This window comes from Babylonia areolata, chromosome 13 (genome assembly GCF_041734735.1).
Source record: "Babylonia areolata isolate BAREFJ2019XMU chromosome 13, ASM4173473v1, whole genome shotgun sequence".
NCBI classification, from domain to species: Eukaryota; Metazoa; Mollusca; class Gastropoda; order Neogastropoda; family Buccinidae; genus Babylonia; species Babylonia areolata.
This window is the reverse complement of record NC_134888.1, coordinates 30,415,831-30,423,330: the sequence shown is the minus strand read 5'-3', so window position 1 is coordinate 30,423,330 and position 7,500 is coordinate 30,415,831.

The following is a 7,500-nucleotide window of genomic DNA, read 5'->3' as shown; positions in this document are numbered from 1 at the left end:
CTGACTGTCTCCGGGATGTTCTCATCTGACGGAAAATAGGTTTTTGCACAGACTGGTATTGATAGCATTCAGCGTTCCCTGGATATCTGCTGGCCATTCCGACTGATAGACGAACGAACACATATACATACATACATACATACATACATACATACATACATACATACATACATACATACATACATACATACATACATACGTCCGTACATGCATACACACATACATACTTACATAATAATAATAATAATAATGGTATTTATATAGCGCTGAATCTTGTGCAGAGACAAATCAAAGCGCTATTGCACCAGTCATTCACACGCATGCAAACTAAAACTGGAGAAACTAAAGACAAGGAGGAGGCAGGGAAGGGAGGTTATTTTGGGAAGAGGTGGGTTTTAAGGCCAGACTTGAAAAGAGCTGAGTGTGGAGACTTCACAAAGCGAAAGAGGAAGTTCATTCCAGTTGCAAGGTCCAGAGACAGAGAAAGAACGGCGGCCAACAGTCGTGTGTTTGAATCTGGGTATGCGTAAACAGAGTGGATCCGAAGCCGATCGTAGTGAGCGAGATGGAGTGTAGAGGTGAAGGCAGCCGCAGAGATAGGAATGGGCAGTTTTGTGAATACATCTATAACATAGAGTGCTGATCTTGTACTTTATTCGGTGTGAGACAGGGAGCCAGTGGAGATGTTGCAAAAGAGGAGTGATGTGCTCAGATCTTTTCTTTCTGAGGGCGAGTCGGGCAGCTGAGTTTTGTATGCGCTGAAGGGACTGAATGGATGAAGCAGGCAAACCAGACAATAGAGAGTTACAGTAGCCAAGGCGAGAGAGACAGTGAGAGACAGACATACAGACAGAAAGACGAAGACAGAGAATTAAGCAGCGAGAGAGAATATGAGAAAGAGATTGAGACAAAGAGACAGAAAGACAGACATGACAGACAGACAGACAAACAGATGAATGGTGGACGGACATACAGGGAATGACACACAGACATGGAGAAAAAGAGAGGGAGGGGGGGGGGGGGGTTGGGAAGAGAGAAATGGGGAGAGAGAGATGTAGGGAGAGAGACAGGGAGAGAAAGGTTTAAGAGAGAGAGAGAGAGAAAGAGAGATTGGGGAAGAGTAACAGAGAGAGGAAGAGAGAGGGAGAGAGATGGGGGTAGGGAGGGGGGGGGCAGATAGAGAGAAGGGGAGATAGAGCGCGCGCGCGCACGCACACACACACACACACACACACACACACACACACACACACACACACACACACAGTGAGGGATGGAGAGAAAGATTCAAGATTCAAAAGATTCAAAAACTTTATTACTCAAGGATAAAGATTTTAGGCATCGCCCAGTCTTCCAATCTGTCCTTGTGACAACAATAACAATAACAACATTAACGATAACGACAAAAAAAAAAAAAAAAAAAAAAAATGTTAACACTGCTACATCCACTGCTACTAGAACGAAGAATGATCACCACCATCATCATTAACATCGTAAAAAGTAATAAAACGAACGCATTCATACATTCATATCCATACACATGCACACACTCTCTCCACCCAACACACACACACACACACACACACACACACACACACACATATATATATATATATAAATATATATATATATATATATATATATATATATATATATATATATATATATATATATATATATATATATATACTTATGCACATACAGAGACATGACCGAGGTGAGAAACATATAGCGGACATAAAGAAAATAGAGAAGCACAACTTTACCATTGCACATATACAAAAGTGGTTAATTTGCTGATGCAGATGTTACAGGTAATAACATCCAATTTACAGGCGAACAAGTAAGAACAAAGCACAAAGGTAGAAATAAAATAAATTCACTGCATGTAGGTATAGATACAAACTTCACGGAAAAAAAGCATGATTTTTGTATTTTTTTAGCTGGTTATTTAAAAAAGAAAAAAAAGAAAAAAAAAGCAAGCTTTGTGGGCCTATTGTTTGTGGAGCAGAAGTTCTCGTATGTTTGATTTGAAGGAACGTAATGAATCGCACGTCTTAATGAACGAAGGAAGAGAGTTCCAAGCAGATGGTCCAAAAAATGCAAAGCTAGATTTGTACAAATCGATGCGCACACGAGGCAGAATATAATTAGCTGAATCATAACGCTCTGATGCCCGTTGAACAAGGTCACTGAGGTATGGTGGTGACATGTTTTTGTGTACTTTGAACATGAGGACCATTTTATTGTAGTCGAATTGCTTGTATAGTGGTAATATTTTCAGTTTTGTTAATTTTTCATCTGTTGATAGGGAGTGGTCTGGTAAAATAAGTTTAGCTGCTCGTCTGTGCAATGAGTTAACTTTTTTTAGCTGGTTGTGACTGGCATTGCTCCAGACTGTAGATGCATAATTGACATGAGAGAGACAGTGTGCCCCGAAGAATAATTTTCTGGTTTGAGTATCGACGTAATATCTAAGTTTATTGAGTAAGAACAAATTGCGGGCTAATTGTTTGCATACATGGTTGATATGAGCTTGCCAGTTCAGTTCTTTATCAATAATTACCCCTAGAACGCGGTGCTCACAAACTTGTTCAATTGATTTCTTGATTACCTCGAGCTTTAAAATGAGAGGTTTACGTTGGTGTTTCTGTCTGGATGTCAATGCCATACTTTTTGTTTTGTGTGGGTTAAGTTCCATGTGGTTTTGATAACACCAGTCTGAGATGTCATTTATTCCCTGTTGTAGAGATGATTCTACAAGATCAATGTCGGTGTCACTACAATGAAGAGAACTGTCATCAGCGAACATATCGCAGATGACATTGCTAGGTGATATATGCATCGGCAGGTCGTTAATATAGATGCAAAAGAGTAGGGGTCCAAGAACAGAGCCTTGCGGAACACCACGATCTACATGACCTTCAGAAGAATACGAGCCGTCTAAGTAAACACGCTGTGTTCTGTTTTCCAGGTAAGACTGGAAGAAGGAAACAGTTGCCTTGTTTTGAGTATACTCAGTCAGTTTTTTTATCAGTATTCTGTGATCAACAAGATCGAAAGCCTTCTTTAAATCTAGAAAAACTGTTCCAGTGATCTTGTTTTGGTTGACTGCAGATAACCACGTATCACAAAGCCGGGTTAATGCTGTGTGACAGGAGTGATAACGCCGAAAGCCGGACTGAAGGGGATGAAAAAGGTTATTTTGCTCCATATGTTTCATAAGGTGCTTGTGGACGTGCTTTTCGAGAGGCTTTGACACTACTGATAGTAGGGATATCGGTCTTAAGTTGTTGAGATCTGTGATATCGTTTGACTTTGGCAGTGGAATTACTTTTGCTGATTTTAGCGCAGATGGAACGTTGTTCTGTTCGATGCACAAGTTGTAAATGTATGTAAGGGAGTCTACTATGTAGGGTAGAGCAAGCTTGAGAACAGATGCATTTAAATTGTCTGGACCCATTGCTTTCGTATTCTTTAGATTTGAGATTAAGGAACCAACTTCATGAACAGCAAGTGGAGGGATAGCGAATGAGGTACTGGATTTAAGACGCTCTTGACAAAATGTTTGTAGCGACGGAGGAGTAATGTAACATTCTGAAGGAAGGTAGTTTGCAAATGTTTGTGCTGATTTAGCTATGTTTAAAAAATGGTCGTTGAGAGTATCCGTTGTCCACACAGTGGCGACAGCATTTGTCTTCTTTTTATGCTTATCGGTAATTTCATTAACAGCACGCCATAATGTTGCCGTGTCTCTGTTATTGCTGATAAGTTTTTCAAAATGATCTGACTTTGTTTGTTTAACTAAATCTTTTACTTTATTTCTTTGCTTTTTGTATTCAGTCTCTTTCCCAGCAGCATCTAACGCATCTCTAAGTGCCATCGCTTTGATAAGATCTTGCGTCAACCAGTTCGGAAGTGTTTTGTGTTTCACTCTCCTTGTCCGAAGAGGAGCATGTCTGTCAACAACTGCAAGAAAGGTTTCATACCATACTGTTAATGCTTGCGCTGGATCCACAGTCATGAATACTTTTTGGAACGGTGCCAAGCTCAAATCAAGAAAGAATGCAGCGGAACTGAAATTTTTGAAAGAGCGGTATTGGATCGTTGTGTGACCCTTGTTTTGTTTCCGAGGAAGTTTACAAGACCATGTACAGATAACCGGACAATGGTCACTGATGCTTTTGTTGGACACTGTGATATCGCATACCAGCTCTTTGTTATTTGTGTAAATATGGTCGAGTAGTGTGAATGACGTTTTCGTGATTCTGGTTGCATTGTGAATGAGTTGATGCAATCCAAAGAGAGTAGTAGTGGATTCCCATGCAGGTTGTGGTTTGAATAGATTAATGTTGAAATCTCCTAGCAGAATGACATTTTGTTTGTGTTTATAAACATTGTCCATCATTTGTACAAAGTCATCATACCAAGGAAACTTAGCTGAAGGATTTCTATATAGAAATCCTACGAGAAGAGGGGTGGACTTGGAAGGTTTGACCTGTAACCACATGCATTCCACATTGTTGGTTTCCAAGTCATGTCGTCTCTTTGTAAAGCGTGAAATATTTTGATGAATATATATTCCTAGTCCTGTTTCACCAGAGTGATTTGCATCACGTCGTATGAAGTTATAGTTAGGTATGGATAAGGCCTCGTCTGTGAAACGGGAATCAAGGCGCGTTTCGCTGAGCCCGAGTATATCAATAGGAGGAGAATCATTTAGTAGCATGCATATATCATGAAGCTTATTGTATAAATGATAAACATTCAAGTGACCAAGCCGTAACCCTTTATCATTCCTGATCCCATCAGACTGTTTCACAGTAGTTGCCATAGTATAATGGGCTGTAAGATGACAATATATAATCAGGAGTATTAACACAACGATATGTTTGGAAGAAAAACAAACTGTAAAAAAAGAAAGTGGGGATGCTCGTTCAAAATGAGGGTAAGCTGAGCAAATGTCTGATTTTAGCTGTTGCCTGAGAGCAAAGAAAAACAAACAAGTATAGCATATAACACACAGGAAATGTCAAATTAGTCAGTCAGTGTGTGTTCTATTTGCACTGGGCAGGTTGTGGCAGAAACTTCACACAGTGCCGCCAGCGCCGCTTAGTGAAGGCGAGAAGTTCGAAGATAAGAATCCGCAGAAGCTGTTTTCCACACAGTGGCTGTGATCAAGACAGCATTGATGCACTTCGCAGAACAGCGTTCACCACAGTCAGGAAACAATACGAAAGTTAATAATCCGCAGAGAGAAACCTTGGGAGGACCACAGCACAGCACAGCTATTTGTAGAAGAACTAACAACACCAATTACTAGCCACAATATGTAGACACAAGCAGGATTACATCTGCAAAGTAATAATAATACTGAATAATAATAATGATAATAATAATAATAATAAAGAAAAGAAAAATTAATAGGAAACAGATAAAATCCGAACAGAAAAAAAAAGAAAAAAAGTAAAAATAAAAATAAAAATCAGGCACTGGAAACGCAACTGATACTATTTGAAGACACGAAGTTGTTCAGTGCTGGCACTAACACGGACAACAGAAGGTTCGGAGATGTTTAACGAAAACACCAATTCACGTCAGGGTTAACACGTTCAAAGTCACAGTTTTTCACTGAGTACCAATATCAATAACCAGCAGGACTAATAACCAATAGGACTGCCAACATAAGGGTTACACACACACACACACACACACACACACACACACACATATATATATATATATATATATATATATATATATATATATAAAGACAAGTGGACTAGTTATCAAGTGTCTTTGAAGCACACACACACATACACACACACACACACACACACACACACACACACACACACACACACACATTTTTTCTTCTGTGTAACAGATGTGTGCACTTGTATTTTATACTTTAGTACGATAGCGTAAAACAATATAGGTACACTTGATTTATTCACACTGATATTTTCAGAACTGAAAGAGATGCTGGGGAGGTGGATACATAAAACACGGCCAGTTATACCACGGAAAGGGTGGGCCACTTCTGAGAGGGTGTGGAGGATACAGCGGTGGTGGTGGTGGTTGTTGTGGTGGTGGGGCCACAGGTCCACACACAGAACCGTACTGCCCAGCAGGAACACATTGTTGCTGCTCCCTGACAGTACAGGCAGGAGGCGGCGGACAGTGGCGAGGCAGAAACCAGGGCACGGCGCGCTGCCTCCTTGCTGGCTGGGTGACGGGTTCAGCAGAGGAAGGGGGTGGTGGTGGGGCCAAGTGAGCATGCCGTGTGTCGTCACGTCTGATGGGCAGAGCAGGAGCGGGGGAGGAGGAGGATGGACTGAAAGTGTGGTGGGGAGAAATGGGGTGGGAGAGGGTAGTATGTTGTGGTTGGGGAGATAAAGTTGTATGCGTTAGCCTGTGTTTTGGTAAATCTGGAAACTCCGTCTGGTTCATGGGGGGAGGGGAGGTTGTGTTGGTAACTCGTCGTTTGTTCATTGAAGCATTGGGCACAAGGGCAGAACGTGTGGAGCGTGGTGGGTGGGGAGGGGTCGGCAGGAGGGGGGGCCGTTTTGAGGGGGGATGGTTCATCATAGGGTGAGGTGAAGTGGGATCTGGTCGAAGTTGGATTTTTGAAGGGTACAGATTTTCGACCATGCGCGCTGTACCTTTTTTGCTGGGAACATAGGCACTTGAATAGAGCGCCATTCTTGGCGCACCACTTTGAGTTGTGAAGGTGGCACAGTGGTCGACGTATGTCACCCCCATGTCTCTGCAGGCCTCACGGAGATGGTCGTTGCTGGGGCGGATGATGGCGTTCAGGGGACTCCACCCCTTAGCAGGGATGATGGAGGAGGCCTGAACTGCTGCCCTTGGGAACACATGTTGGCACTGTGTGATGAGGGCTCCCCACTGCTGTCTGGAGATACTGGTTTCTGTTGTGGAAGATTCACAGCAATCAGCAATACCAACGTGAAACGTTGCCTGCTTCACGTTGGGGCAGGGGGTTTGCTCAGTGAGCCAGTGTGTCAGGCCAGAGACCGTTAGGTCTTGAGCACAGACTTTCTGGGGCTTACCACTGGGCGGGGTAGAGCGGCGTAGATCCACACTTCTTAGTGTTGAGTCGCCAAACAGGATTGTTGTTGTATCCTTGGCGACATAGACTTGGTGGAAAGGGTGTTTAGGGAGAGGGGTTTTGTTGTCAGCTGGTTGTACTGACCGGGGGCTGACACGTTGGCTTGGGGATTCTCTGGTGTGGGATTCAGTTGTGGGTGATGTTGGGAGTGGAGAGGGTGGGGTAGAATTTTGTGGGGATGGGTTTGTGGAGTGGTCAGTGGGCGTCTGTGTAAGTCGTGTCCGTCTTGTGTTTGGAGCTTGGTGTTTGTTACTGGATGCACATGTTGGCTGTTTGTTTGAACTCATGTAGTGATTCTGTTTCGTGTTGAGTGCATCTATCTCAATGTTGAATGATTGTCTCAATTGTTGAAGTGAAGCTCGGAGAGC